Here is a 14,605-nt window from a genome sequence, read left to right as displayed (position 1 = left end):
ATTTTATTTCTGGGTTGCACATAAAACATGAGTGAAAAGTAAAGGTCTGTAAACATCCTTTAGGCTAAGGTCATAACCATAAAACACAATACCATGTGCAGGAGCTCACTGGAGTAAAGCAGCTGGTGCTGTGTGCAAACCAACTAATCGATTATGAGATTCGTTGACAAATATTTTCATAATCGATTATTATCGATTATGCAGATTAGTTGTTGCAGCTCTATTATAAAGAACTTCTCTAGAATCGTTGCTCTACTCACTTAGCTGACTAAAACGAAACAGAGACTGCAAACATTGGCCTCCAGTAGCTGTGGACGTTTTCTCTCATCTGAAAAAAGGCCTTTTGTACTGCTCCTGTGCTATGCCATCCTGACCCTGATCTGCAGTTCACCTTAGAGGTTGATGGAGCTGGTGCAGTCTTAACCCAAAGAGACCCCTCAACCTCCAAATTGCATCCTGTAGCCTTTTTCTCTAAACGGTTCTCTCCTGCAGAGAGGAATTACGACGTGGGAAATCGTGAACTCTTAGCCATCAAGATGGCACTTACTGAATGGCATCACTGGCTATAGGGTACTGCCCACCCCATTCAGATTCTCACGGATCACAAAAACCTAACGTACTTAGAAACTGCTCATCGACTCAATCCTCGACAGGCCAGGTGGGCCTTGTTCTTTTCTTGTTTTAACTTCATAATTTCTTACCTTCCTGGGACTAAAAACAAAAAGGCTGATGCACTTTCCGGTCAGTTTCCTCAGTCTAATGACTCTTCTGAAGCTCCTATCAAACACATCATTCCTCCCTCCTGTGTGCTTGCTCAACTTAACACCTCCCTTCTTCAAAGACTGCAACTTGCCCAGTCAAGAAAACCTTCTGAAGCCCCTGCGGCTCCTGAGATCCTTTTTGTTCCTCCCAACCTTCGCACTCCTGCCCTGTCCTGGGCTCATGACAGCAAGCTGCCGGGTCCTCCTGGTTTTACAAGAACCTTTAAACTCCTTTCTGAACATGCTTGGTGGCCTACCATGAAATCAGACTCTCAGGAGTATGTCAAGGCTTGTCAGACTTTTGCTGTTAATAAGACTCCCCGATTCTTACCTCATGGCTTACTTTAACTTTTGTCCACACCCAAGCAACCTTTGGACACACATACCCATGGTTTTTGTTGTGGATCTCCCTGCTTCTGACCATAATACGGTTATCTGGGTTGTGGTGGACCAATTTTCCAAACTGGCTCATTTTATACCCTTACCCAAGCTACCTACTGCTCAAGATTTGTCAAGTCGGTTTCTTTTGCATGTGGTACGACTTCATGATATACCTATCAACATAGTCTTTGACAGAGGACCTCAATTTATCTCGGCCTTTTGGAAAGGATTTTGTAAACAAATCTGGACCACCGTTTCTCTCTCTTCTGGCTATCATCCCCAGACAAATGGGCAGATGGAGAGAGTAAACCAAGATCTCGAGACCTATTTTAGAACCTATGTCAACTATCAACACTCTGATCGGTCTAGATTGTTGCCCCTAGCTGAACTGGCACACCTCTCTAAGATGTTTTCCATTTCAAGCAGCACCTGGTTATCAGTCTTGTGTATTCTCTCTTTCTGCTCAGTCTGTAGAGGTTCCAGCTGCAGAACGTTTTGTCTCTGATCTCTCTACTCATTGGCAACGTATACGTTCTCAATTGCACTCAGCTGCATCCAGATATAAGAGATTTGCTGATCATCATCATGCTGCCATTCGTGCCTTTTCAATAGGTGATCATGTCTGGGTCTCTACCCAACACATACGTTTACGTCAAGCCTGTCACAAATTAGGTCCTCGCTATATCGGTCCTTACAGAGTCCTCAAAAGACTTGGATTTGCCCAGAACCCTGCACATCCACCCAGTCTTTCATATATCACTCCTCAAGCCCTACATTATGAATAGATATATTCGACCCAGACCTCCTTCTCCTCCACTCTTACTTCATGGTGAACTGGATTATGAAATTGCCAAAATACTAGACTCCAGGTACAAATGTAAAGAGTTTATAATCTGGTACACTGGAAGGGTGTCTGTGGCAGATCGTTCCTGGGTACCTGCCTGTGATGTGCATGCTCCTTCCTTGGTCTCCAGGTTTCATGTTGCTCATCCCTCCAAGCCGACTTTTGGTTCCCAGAGGTAACGCTTGAGAGAGGGGCTGTGTCACACCGCTCCTGTGTTGCTGCTCCTGTTGCCATTGCTGTTGCCATGGACAAGGAAGTTCCTATGGGCGTGCGGAGATGACGTCATCGCTGCACTCCACTTCCATTCTGATGCTGGCCGGATCACCTGTGGGTCCTCTTTTGGCACAGATCTGCCCCTATGTAAGTACAAGGATTTCTATCCTCGTTGCCCAAGTATAGGTAGTTATTTGCTTCCTGGGTGCCTTTCTCCTGAACTGCTGAATACTGTTGTTGAAACCTGCTTGCCCCTGACCATTCTATTGCTTAACCCCTGAACTGCTGATATACATTTGGACTGCCTTTTTGTTGCCTGAAACCTGCTTGCCTCTGACCATTCTATTACTTAACCCCTGAACTGTTGAAATAATTTGGACTGCCTATTTGTTGCCTGAAACCTGCTTGCCTCTGACTACTCTCCTACTTATTCCCTGATTTGCTGTGTATCATCGTACTGCCTGCTCATTACTGACTCCTGCTTGTCTCAGACCATCTCCTTGGTGCTGTGAGGGATTTCCCTGTCTACTGTGAGTACTGCTTACCTCATTTTCTACCTGTTTAACTTATTGGACTACTGGCCAGGATTGGTCTGATAGGGAAATATCCCACGAGCATTACATATTTGTTAGTTTTCTGGTTATAGAAAAGGTCAGAAAGCATCTGCTATTTCTTTGGCATTTTAGTTTAAACTTCTGATTCACAAAGCTTATTTGGAGGCGGGCCAGTCTCTGCCTCAGAGAATTACAGCTCATTTTACAAGATCAGTTGCCACATCTTGGGCTTTCAAGAATGAAGCTTTAGTTGATCAAATCGGCAAAGCGGACACTTGGTCTTCTTTGCATACCTTTACTAAATTGTAATCTTTTTGATGTTTTTGCTTCTTTGGAAGCAGCTTTTGGTAGAAAGGTTCTTCAGACAGTTGTCTCAGTTTGATTCTAGTGCCTATTATTTAAGTTTTTTTCATTTTTAAAGAAAACGTAATTATTTTTTTGGATTTAATTTCTCAGCGGAAATAGCTGTTTTTATTTTATCCCTCCCTTTATCGTTACTCGTGGACTTTCACATTTTGGGTATTATATCCCATCAGTAACAAGCTTGTGGACTCTTGCCACCTATAGGAAAGAAAACATAATTTATGTAAGAACTTACCTGATAAATTCATGTATTTCATGGTGGCGAGAGTCCACGAGACCCACCCATTTTTGGGGAGTTATGATTTTTTTTTATCCTGTTCCTCTCTTTTATGTTTTTACTCCTTTTTACACCTTACTAACTTGGCTATAGGTTAAACTGAGGTATGAATGAGGTGTGAGGTGTATTTATAGGCATTTATAGTTTGGGAAACTTTGCCCCCTCCTGGTAGGAATGTATATCCCATCAGTAACAAGCTTGTGGACTCTCGCCACCATGATAGAAATTAATTTATCAGGTCAGTTCTTACATAAATTATGTTATCTTTTATTGGTCTGTAAACCAAAGCTCAATACTCAGAGAGAACAATCGGAAATGAACAGTTTATTACTTAAAGGGACAGTCAAGTCCCAAACAAACTTTCATGTAATAAATAGGGCATGCAATTTTAAACAAGTTTCCAATTTACTTTTATCACCAATTTTGCTTTGTTCTCTTGGTATTCTAAGCTGAAAGCTAAACCTAGGAAGGCTCATATGATAATTTCTAAGCCCTTGGAGGCTGCCTGTGATCACATGCTTTTTTATTTGCTTTTCACAACAGGGGAGAGCTAGTTCATGTAAACCAAATAGATAACATTGTGATCACGCCCGTGAATTGTGGCAGACACTGCACTAATTGGCTAAAATGAAAGTCAATAGATAATAAATAAAATGTCGTGATCAGGGGGCAGTCTGCAGAAGCTTAGATACAGGTTAATCACAGAGGTAACAAGTATATTAATATAACAGTGCTAGTTATGCAAAACTGGGGAATTGGTAATAAAGGGATTATCCATCTTTTAAAACAACAAAAATTCTGGTGTTAACTGTCCTTCAACCCACTGTTAGTGTAATGTATTATGCTGGCTGTGTTTATAGCATAGACTACAGTATAGAAACTTTCAGTATAGGTTGGGATACCACAGGCTAAGTCAGCTATTTCAAATGCCGACATAAGGGTAAAGGAGCTACTTGGAAACAATGTAATATACTCCAGCAGGTAAAATAGATCATTGGGAACATTTAGAGGGGAGAAATTGTTGGGTTAAATTGTCCCTTTAATCTTCCAGTGGAGTGTATGAGGGATACATTTTATATGTGAAATATCTGCTTGAGTCTATTCAACCCACAGTCATAATTTGCATTTCAGTATCTAACATAAATAACTTCATCAGGTCTGCTTAACTTGGAGGCTTATGGGCATGTCCTAGGTGATGGTTTAATGAGAAAAAAAAGCCATTTCAAATACAGTAATAAATATGAAGGGACAATTTCCCATACATTTAAAGTGATGGTAAATCCAAGTGTTTAACAAATGCTAGGATTTACCATCACTAAAAATCAAAGGGAGTTTAAAGGGACAGTAAACTATACAATTGTTTTTCCCTTAATGTGTTTCCAATTACTTTTTTTTCCAGCTGTAGAGTATAAAATGTATAAGATTTGCTTTTTTTTAAAGCTTATTTGTGTATATGAATTAGCTGACTTTGTGTTTTTAAGCCACAACCTAATAAAATGGGTTGAGCTTGTAGGTATAATCAGATCTCATTACTTTATCACATTGTGTACATATACCTGCTTCTTTATCTTATATCTGTCCATAAACCAATCACCAATACTTGGAGAGAACAATAGAAAATTAACATTTTATTACCTTATCTCTTCTATAAAAAAAGGGGACTAAACTCACCCTTTCTGTGCCGTTGCACAATGCTAAACTAAGCAGCTCCAGCACATTGTTCTTCTATCAATGAGGTGATGCTTGCACCTCTAAACCAATAGCCATGCGTGCATACAGAACACTGTCAGCTGATACACAGGGCTATTGGTTTAGAGGTGTAAACGTCATTGAAGGAGACCAATGTGCCATGGGCAGCCGGAGCCGCTGAGTTTAGATCTGATCACTTAAACTCCCCTTGAATTTTAGTGATGGTAAATCCTAGCGTTTGTTACATGCTTGGATTTACCATCACTTTAATACTCTGCAGTAAGTATAATAAGCCATCTGGAACACATTAAAGGGACACTGTACCCAAAAAATTTCTTTCGTGATTCAGATTGAGCATGAAATTTTAAGCAACTTTCTAATTTACTCCTATTATCAAATTTTCTTCTTTCTCTTGGTATCTTTATTTGAAATGCAAGAATGTAAGTTTAGATGCCGGCCCATTTTTGGTGAACAACCTGGGTTGTCCTTGCTGATTGGTGGATAAATTCATCCACCAATAAAAAAGTGCTGTCCAGAGTACTGAAACCAAAAAAAAGCTTACATGCCTTCTTTTTCAAATAATGATAGCAAGAGAACGAAGAAAAATTGATAATAGGAGTAAATTAGAAAGTTGCTTAAAATTGCATGCTCTTTCTGAATTACAAAATATTTTTTTTGGGTACAGTGTCCCTTTAAGACGGAAAAAAAACATGAAAGGTAAACTTAATCATGAAAGGAGCATTTTGTGTTTCATATCCCTTTAAGTGAAAAACACAGCTTTCTATATACATCAGGCAGTCATCAGCTGTCATTTTACTTTGACAATGACAAAGTATCAAAATGCAAAATTTAGCGGTTTCAATAAAAAAAATGTTAGTGCTTTTAGTGCACTCACTGGGTTTGTATTACAAGCGGTGAGTTTAGTGTTAGTACATTTGATAAAATAAGTACAAATGCACGCTCCTTTTCAACTATGAATGTTTAATGCATTCTTTACTGTGCTGCTGTTTGGTAAGCAAATAGCCATAAGCACACCTTTCAGTAAACACTGCTTTGTCCTTTCTCCTTTGTCACATGTTGCTGGTGAAATTGTACAATTCAGCACTGTACTATACTGGTTCTTATTTTCTATGATTTATAGGCACAATTATTATAGATAATATAGGTTAGGGTGAGTCTATGGATGTCATCTGGAACATTGTATGTTCTGTAAGTTAGTTATGTTTAATAACATTTTTTTCTTACCATAAAGAAACATGTTTAAAACACCCTATTTTATATGGATTATAAAAATCAGTTAATTGTCTCATTTCAATCATCTTCTGTTGGTAACACCCACCTTGTCATTTTAGTCCTGATTGATTGATTGAAAGCCTTTTGTCAAGAAGATTATTCTACTGTATGTAAATATATATGGTATCACCATGGTCTCTAGCAACCCTGCTGGGATGGGTGACATGCATATAATGTTATATATTTATATGCTGGCTAGTAAAAACAAAAATTGTATAGAAAATAGATACACAACAGCTGCCATCCACAAAGTAAAACTAATTTGTATGAATAGTTCCACAGGAAATCTGAGCTTGAAAAAAAAAACACACCAGTAAATCCCAGCTAAGAAACATAATAGCTTAAAAGAATAGGGTACCATTATGGACATACATCTCTCTCTATGAGTTGTCAACAAACATTTTAACAATTTTCACTTTAACTTTTTTCTATTTCACACATATATATATATTTACACACACACACACACACACACACATATATATATATATATATATATATACATATATATATATATATATATATATACATATATATATATATGTATATATATATATATGTATATATATATATATATATATATATGTATACATATATATATATATACAGTATCCCACAAAAGTGAGTACAGCCCTAAGTGGAAATGTCCAAATTGGGCCCAATTAGCCATTTTCCCTCCCTGGTGTTATGTGACTTGTTAGTGTTACAAGGTCTCAGGTGTAAATGGGGAGCAGGCATGTTAAATTTGGTGTTATCGCTCTCACACTCTCTCAAACTGGTTACTGGAAATTCAACATGGCACCTCATGGCAAAGAACTCTCTAAAGATCTGAAGAAAAGAATTGTTGCTCTACATAAAGATGGCCTAGGCTATAAGAAGATTGTCAAGACCCTGAAACTGAGCTGCAACAGGGTGGGCAAGACCATACAGCGGTTTCAAAGGACAGGTTCCACTCAGAACATGCTTCGCCATAGTCAACCAAAGAAGTTGAGTGCACATGCTCAGCGTCATATCCAGAGGTTGTCTTTGGGAAATAGATGTATGAGTGCTGCCAGCATTGCTGCAGATGTTTAAGGGGTGGGGGATCAGCCTGTCTGTACTCAGACCATACGCCGCACACTGCATCAAATTGGTCTGCATGCTGTCGTCCCAGAAGGAAGCCTCTTCTAAAGACGATGCACAAGAAAGCCTGCAAACAGTTTGCTGAAGACAAGCAGACTAAGGACATGGATTCTACAAAAAGCTAGGGACAAGATTCCCTTAACAGAAAATGCTTGTAAGCACTCTATGCCCAGACTAGTGTTGGAGACGAGAAGGTATATAATAAAATATAACTTTTATTTGAATTATTAAAAGATGGGTGAACAAAAAAAGAGGATTAAAATCCCTATCATGAGCAAATAGTTGTATAATTATGGATGTGTCCCTGAATAATGGGCTATCTTGCCTTCTATTGGGATTATTATATAAGGAGACACCTTATTTAAATTGTCAAACACTATATAATTCCAGTATGGGAAATAGTTGTATTGGCCGCCACCAGGGGGGTGTCAATCAACCCGATCGTACTCGATCGGGTTGAATTGCAGCGATGTCTGTCCGTCTGCTCAGAGCAGGCGGACAGGTTATGGAGCAGCAGTCTTTAGACCGCTGCTTCATAACTGGTGTTTCTGGCGAGCCTGTAGGCTCGCCAGAAACACAGTCTCTCAGGCTCCATCCGGAGCTTGATAAATGGGCCCCATAGCGTGAACAGTTCTGGTACTCTTTATATACTATAGTCGCTTCCTACATGTATAAGCTCAATTGACTTCTTTGGTTTGTTAATGTTTGTTAATGTCTACAATGACAGATGCTTGGCTCCATGCACATAAGTTCCTACGGTTACTTAAAGGGACAGTCTAGTCAAAATTAAACTTTCATGGTTCAGATAGGGCATGCAATTTTAAACAACTTTCCAATTGACTTTTATCATTATATTTGCTTTGTTCCCTTGGTGGTATTTTTGAAAAGCTAAACCAAGTTAGGCTCAAACTGATTTCGAAACCATTGAAAACCGCCTTTTAGCTCAGAGCATTTTGAAGGTTTTTCACAGTTGGACAGTACTAGTTCATGTGTGTCATATACTTAGCATTGTGCTCACTCCCGTGGAGTTATTTAGGAGTCTGCACTGATTGGCTAAACTGCATGTCTGTCAAAAGCACTGAGATAAGGGGTCAGTCTGCAGAGGCTTAGATACAAGGTAATCACAGAGGTAAAACATATGTTAATATAACTGTGTTGGTTATACAAAACAGAGGAATGGGTAATAAAGGGATTATCTATCTTTTTAAACAATAAAAATTCTGGCGTAGACTGTCCCTTTAAATAATATAGTGCCATGCGTTGAACAACAACCATTTTCTCTGATATTGTTAAAATTACATAAATTGGAGCCCTATCGTCCCACACAACCCCCCTAGCGTGTTTCACCTAACAAGGCTTTATCAAAGGCGGCGGGCCGCCGTGGGTCAAGATATTTATTCATTACCGATACCGGAAGTCCCATCTCCATTGGAGAACGATAGGTTATTATTTTTTTTGGTTGGTCACTTACTAAGTTGTCACTTCTCACACAAAAACACACATTATTTAAAGACATTAAAGTAAGAAGAACATCCCCATTCCCGCAACTTATTGTACATATTTAAAAACATTCAATTGATAAATGATATTATTATAGTGTTTAAAGTCCCTTTAAGTAATAAACTTAAACAAGTGACAAGGCTATCTGGCCTTCTATTGTGATATATATATATATATATATATACACACACACACACACACGCACGCACGCACACACATATATATATATATATATATATATATATATATATATATATATATATATATATATATACATATACACACACACACACATATATATATATATATATATATATATATATATATATATACAGGGAGTGCAGAATTATTAGGCAAGTTGTATTTTTGAGGATTAATTTTATTATTGAACAACAACCATGTTCTCAATGAACCCAAAAAAACTCATTAATATCAAAGCTGAATAGTTTTGGAAGTAGTTTTTAGTTTGTTTTTAGTTATAGCTATTTTAGGGGGATATCTGTGTGTGCAGGTGACTATTACTGTGCCTAATTATTAGGCAACTTAACAAAAAACAAATATATACCCATTTCAATTATTTATTTTTACCAGTGAAACCAATATAACATCTCAACATTCACAAATATACATTTCTGACATTCAAAAACAAAACAAAAACAAATCAGTGACCAATATAGCCACCTTTCTTTGCAAGGACACTCAAAAGCCTGCCATCCATGGATTCTGTCACTGTTTTGATCTGTTCACCATCAAAATTGCGTGCAGCAGCAACCACAGCCTCCCAGACACTGTTCAGAGAGGTGTACTGTTTTCCCTCCTTGTAAATCTCACATTTGATGATGGACCACAGGTTCTCAATGGGGTTCAGATCAGGTGAACAAGGAGGCCATGTCATTAGATTTTCTTCTTTTATACCCTTTCTTGCCAGCCACGCTGTGGAGTACTTGGACGCGTGTGATGGAGCATTGTCCTGCATGAAAATCATGTTTTTCTTGAAGGATGCAGACTTCTTCCTGTACCACTGCTTGAAGAAGGTGTCTTCCAGAAACTGGCAGTAGGACTGGGAGTTGAGCTTGACTCCATCCTCAACCCGAAAAGGCCCCACAAGCTCATCTTTGATTATACCAGCCCAAACCAGTACTCCACCTCCACCTTGCTGGCGTCTGAGTCGGACTGGAGCTCTCTGCCCTTTACCAATCCAGCCATGGGCCCATCCATCTGGCCCATCAAGACTCACTCTCATTTCATCAGTCCATAAAACCTTAGAAAAATCAGTCTTGAGATATTTCTTGGCCCAGTCTTGACGTTTCAGCTTGTGTGTCTTGTTCAGTGGTGGTCGTCTTTCAGCCTTTCTTACCTTGGCCATGTCTCTGAGTATTGCACACCTTGTGCTTTTGGGCACTCCAGTGATGTTGCAGCTCTGAAATATGGCCAAACTGGTGGCAAGTGGCATCTTGGCAGATGCACGCTTGACTTTTCTCAGTTCATGGGCAGTTATTTTGCGCCTTGGTTTTTCCACACGCTTCTTGCGACCCTGTTGACTATTTTGAATGAAACGCTTGATTGTTCGATGATCACGCTTCAGAAGCTTTGCAATTTTAAGAGTGCTGCATCCCTCTGCAAGATATCTCACTATTTTTTACTTTTCTGAGCCTGTCAAGTCCTTCTTTTGACCCATTTTGCCAAAGGAAAGGAAGTTGCCTAATAATTATGCACACCTGATATAGGGTGTTGATGTCATTAGACCACACCCCTTCTCATTACAGAGATGCACATCACCTAATATGCTTAATTGGTAGTAGGCTTTTGAGCCTATACAGCTTGGAGTAAGACAACATACATAAAGAGGATGATGTGGTCAAAATACTAATTTGCCTAATAATTCTGCACTCCCTGTATATATACATATACACACACACATATACCGTATATATACTGTACACACACACACATATATATATATATATATATATATATATATATATATATATATATACACATATATATATACACAGACATATACATATATATATATATACACACATACATATATATATATATATATACATATACACACACACATATATCGTATATATATATATATATATATATATATACACAGACATATACATATATATATATATATATATATATATATATATACACACATATATATATGTGTGTGTGTGAATTCAGATCATATTATTTTATATGTATTATTTTTATTTTTAGTTAAATGTCAAGAGATACTAACTACATTTTACGCACTTCCCTCTAAACATGGGTGCTTCCATTTTGGAACCTAGGTTACACTGCAGGTATCTGAAGGAGAGTTGCTGCACATGTGCAAACAAGTCAGTAATGGAATGTAGTGAAAGACAGAATTCAACATGGCTGCACATATGACTAGAGGGAGGCGGAGAATAACTTCAATACTATGCTTTTAAACTGTATTTAGTGTTTAAAGTCCCTTTAAGTAATAAACTTAAAGGAACACTAAACCCAAAAAATGTATTTCATGATTCAAATAGAGAATACAATTTTAAACATCATTCCAATTTACTTCTATTATCTAATTTGCTTCATGTTTTAGATATCTTTTGTTTAAGAAATAGCAATTCACATGGGAGAGCCAATCACACAAGACATCTATGTGCAGCTACCAATCAGCAGCTTCTGAGCCTATCTAGATATGCTTTTCAGCAAAGGATATCAAAAAAATGAAGCAAAATAGATAATTGAAATAAATTAGAAAGTTGTTTAAAATTGCATGCTCTTTCTAAATCATGAGAGAAAAAAATTGGGTTTCATGTCCCTTTAACCCCTTAATGACCGAGGACGTACGCCACACGTCCTCAGAAAAAAGGCAGTTAACGCCTGAGGACGTGTGGCGTACGTCCTCGGTTTGGAAAGCAGCTGGAAGCGATCCTCATCGCTTCCAGCTGCTTTCCAGTTATTGCAGGATGCCTCAATATCGAGGCATCCTGCAATAACAATTTGTACCCCTCCGGTGCAGAGAGAGCCACTCTGTGGCCCTCTCTACACCGGCCATCGATGGCCGCAATCGTTGGTGGGTGGGAGCTGCAGTGGGAGGCGGGTGGGCGGCCATCGATGGCTTCAGATACACAGAGGGGGGCGGGATCGGGGGCGGGAGAGTCAGGGGCGCGCACAGACACGCGCGCGTGCACGGGGGATCGGCGGGCGGGCGCGTGCACGGGAGGGAGCGGGTGGGAACCGCTTACACTACAGAAATAATTATGTAGTAAGTGGGAGGAAGAGGGGGAGTAAATGCCCCCAAAAACTAATCTAAGGGATCTGGGAGGGGGTGGGGGTAGGGGTTGGTCGTGGGGAAGCTACACTACAGAAAAATGTAAAAAAAAATAAATACAAAAAGAGGAAAAAATATTGTTAACTGGGTACTGGCAGACAGCTGCCAGTACCCAAGATGGCCCCCAATAAGGCAGGGGGGGTTAGAGAGCTGTTTTTGGGGGGGATCAGGGAGGTTGGGGGCTAAGGGGGGATCCTACAAAGTAGCATATGTAAATATGCTAAAGATGTATTTAAAAAAAAAAAAAAAAAAATTTTTATTTTAGTACTGGCAGACTTTCTGCCAGTACTTAAGATGGCGGGGACAATTGTGGGGTGGGGGAGGGAAGGGAGCTGTTTGGGAGATATCAGGGGGTCTGATGTGTCAGGTGGGAGGCTGATCTCTACACTAAAGCTAAAATTAACCCCGCAAGCTCCCTACAAACTACCTAATTAACCCCTTGACTGCTAGCCATAATACATGTGTGATGCGCAGCAGCACTTTGCGGCCTTCTAATTACCAAAAAGCAACCCCAAAGTCATATATGTCTGCTATTTCTGAACAAAGGGGATCCCAGAGAAGCATTTACAACTATTTGTGCCATAATTGCACATGCTGTTTGTAAATAATTTCAGTGAGAAACCTAAAATTGTGAAAAAATTAGCGTTTTTTTTTATTTGATTGCATTTGGCGGTGAAATGGTGGCATGAAATATACCAAAATGGGCCTAGATCAATACTTGGGGTTGTCTACTACACTACACTGAAGCTAAAATTAACCCTAGAAGCTCCCTACATGCTCCCTAATTAACCCCTTCACTGCTGGGCATAATACACGTGTGGTGCGCAGTCGCATTTAGCAGCCTTCTAATTAGTAAAAAGCAAAACCAAAGCCATATATGTCTGCTATTTATGAACAAAGGGGATCCCAGAGAAGCATTTACAACCATGCTATGCTATAATTGCATAAGTTTTTTGTAAATAATTTCAGTGAGAAACCTAAAGTTTGTGAAAAAAATTGTGAAAAAGTGAACATTTTTTTTTATTTGATCGCATTTGGCGGTGAAATGGTGGCATGAAATATACCAAAATGGGCCTAGATCAATACTTTGGGATGTCTTCTAAAAAAAAATATATACATGTCAAGGGATATTCAGGGATTCCTGAAAGATATCAGTGTTCCAATGTAACTAGCGCTAATTTTGAAAAAAAGTGGTTTGGAAATAGCAAAGTGCTACTTGTATTTATGGCCCTATAACTTGCAAAAAAAGCAAAGAACATGTTAACATTGGGTGTTTCTAAACTCAGGACAAAATTTAGAAACTATTTAGCATGGTTTTTGTTTGGTGGTTGTAGATGTATAACAGATTTTGGGGGTCAAAGTTAGAAAAAGTGTGTTTTTTTCTATTTTTTCCTCATATTTTATAAAAAAATTTATAGTAAATTATAAGATATGAGGAAAATAATGGTATATTTTGAAAGTCCATTTAATGGCGAGAAAAACGGTATATAATATGTGTGGGTACATTAAATGAGCAAGGGGAAAATTACAGCTAAACACAAACACCGCAGAAATGTAAAAATAGCCTTGGTCCCAAACGGACAGAAAATGGAAAAGTGCTGTGGTCATTAAGGGGTTAAACCAGTGACAAGACACCCTTGAAATAGCTATGCAATGTAGGCAACCCCCCGATTTATTTTTAAATATACCTTTGACACCCCAAGGGCACACATGCAATGGTTAAGAAACTTTATCTCAAAGAAATCTATCATGCAATTTAAAATCTGTTTGGCCCCTGGCCCATTTTTGTGCAATACTCTCAGGTGATGTCTGTGACACCTCAGGATGTCCCAGTTCAATGGCTGACAGTCGCTGGTCTAAACATAAGGGTAATTATGATCAGTATGAAACATTCTAATAGCTAAGGTGTGGCAGCAGTATAAAAAATGTCTCTCCACAACAAAGGCAGACTCATTATATCTGTATAGACTTAGCTACTATGCACTGATGTACTTAGTTTGCTCATTACTTTGGGGTTTTGAAAACTTTGTAATTGTAAAGAAAAAACACTAAATGACAATCTGTGTTTATAGGGTCATCACTGAAAAGGCTCCTAGTAAATCATCCCCCTCTGTCAACTGTACTTATGCACAGCTGCCATTTTATTTGTATAGGGTTGACACATTACCCCCATAAAAATACTTATTGACCTGCAGATTACCTGGGCTGTGACTCAACCTCAGACACCCAACCTTGCAGCCCGTTAGCAACGCAACCACATATCTCATATCAGACCTGTGT

The sequence above is a fragment of the Bombina bombina genome, chromosome 4 (assembly GCF_027579735.1).
Source record: "Bombina bombina isolate aBomBom1 chromosome 4, aBomBom1.pri, whole genome shotgun sequence".
Lineage (NCBI taxonomy): Eukaryota > Metazoa > Chordata > Amphibia > Anura > Bombinatoridae > Bombina > Bombina bombina.
Note: the sequence above shows the minus strand (reverse complement) of the source record.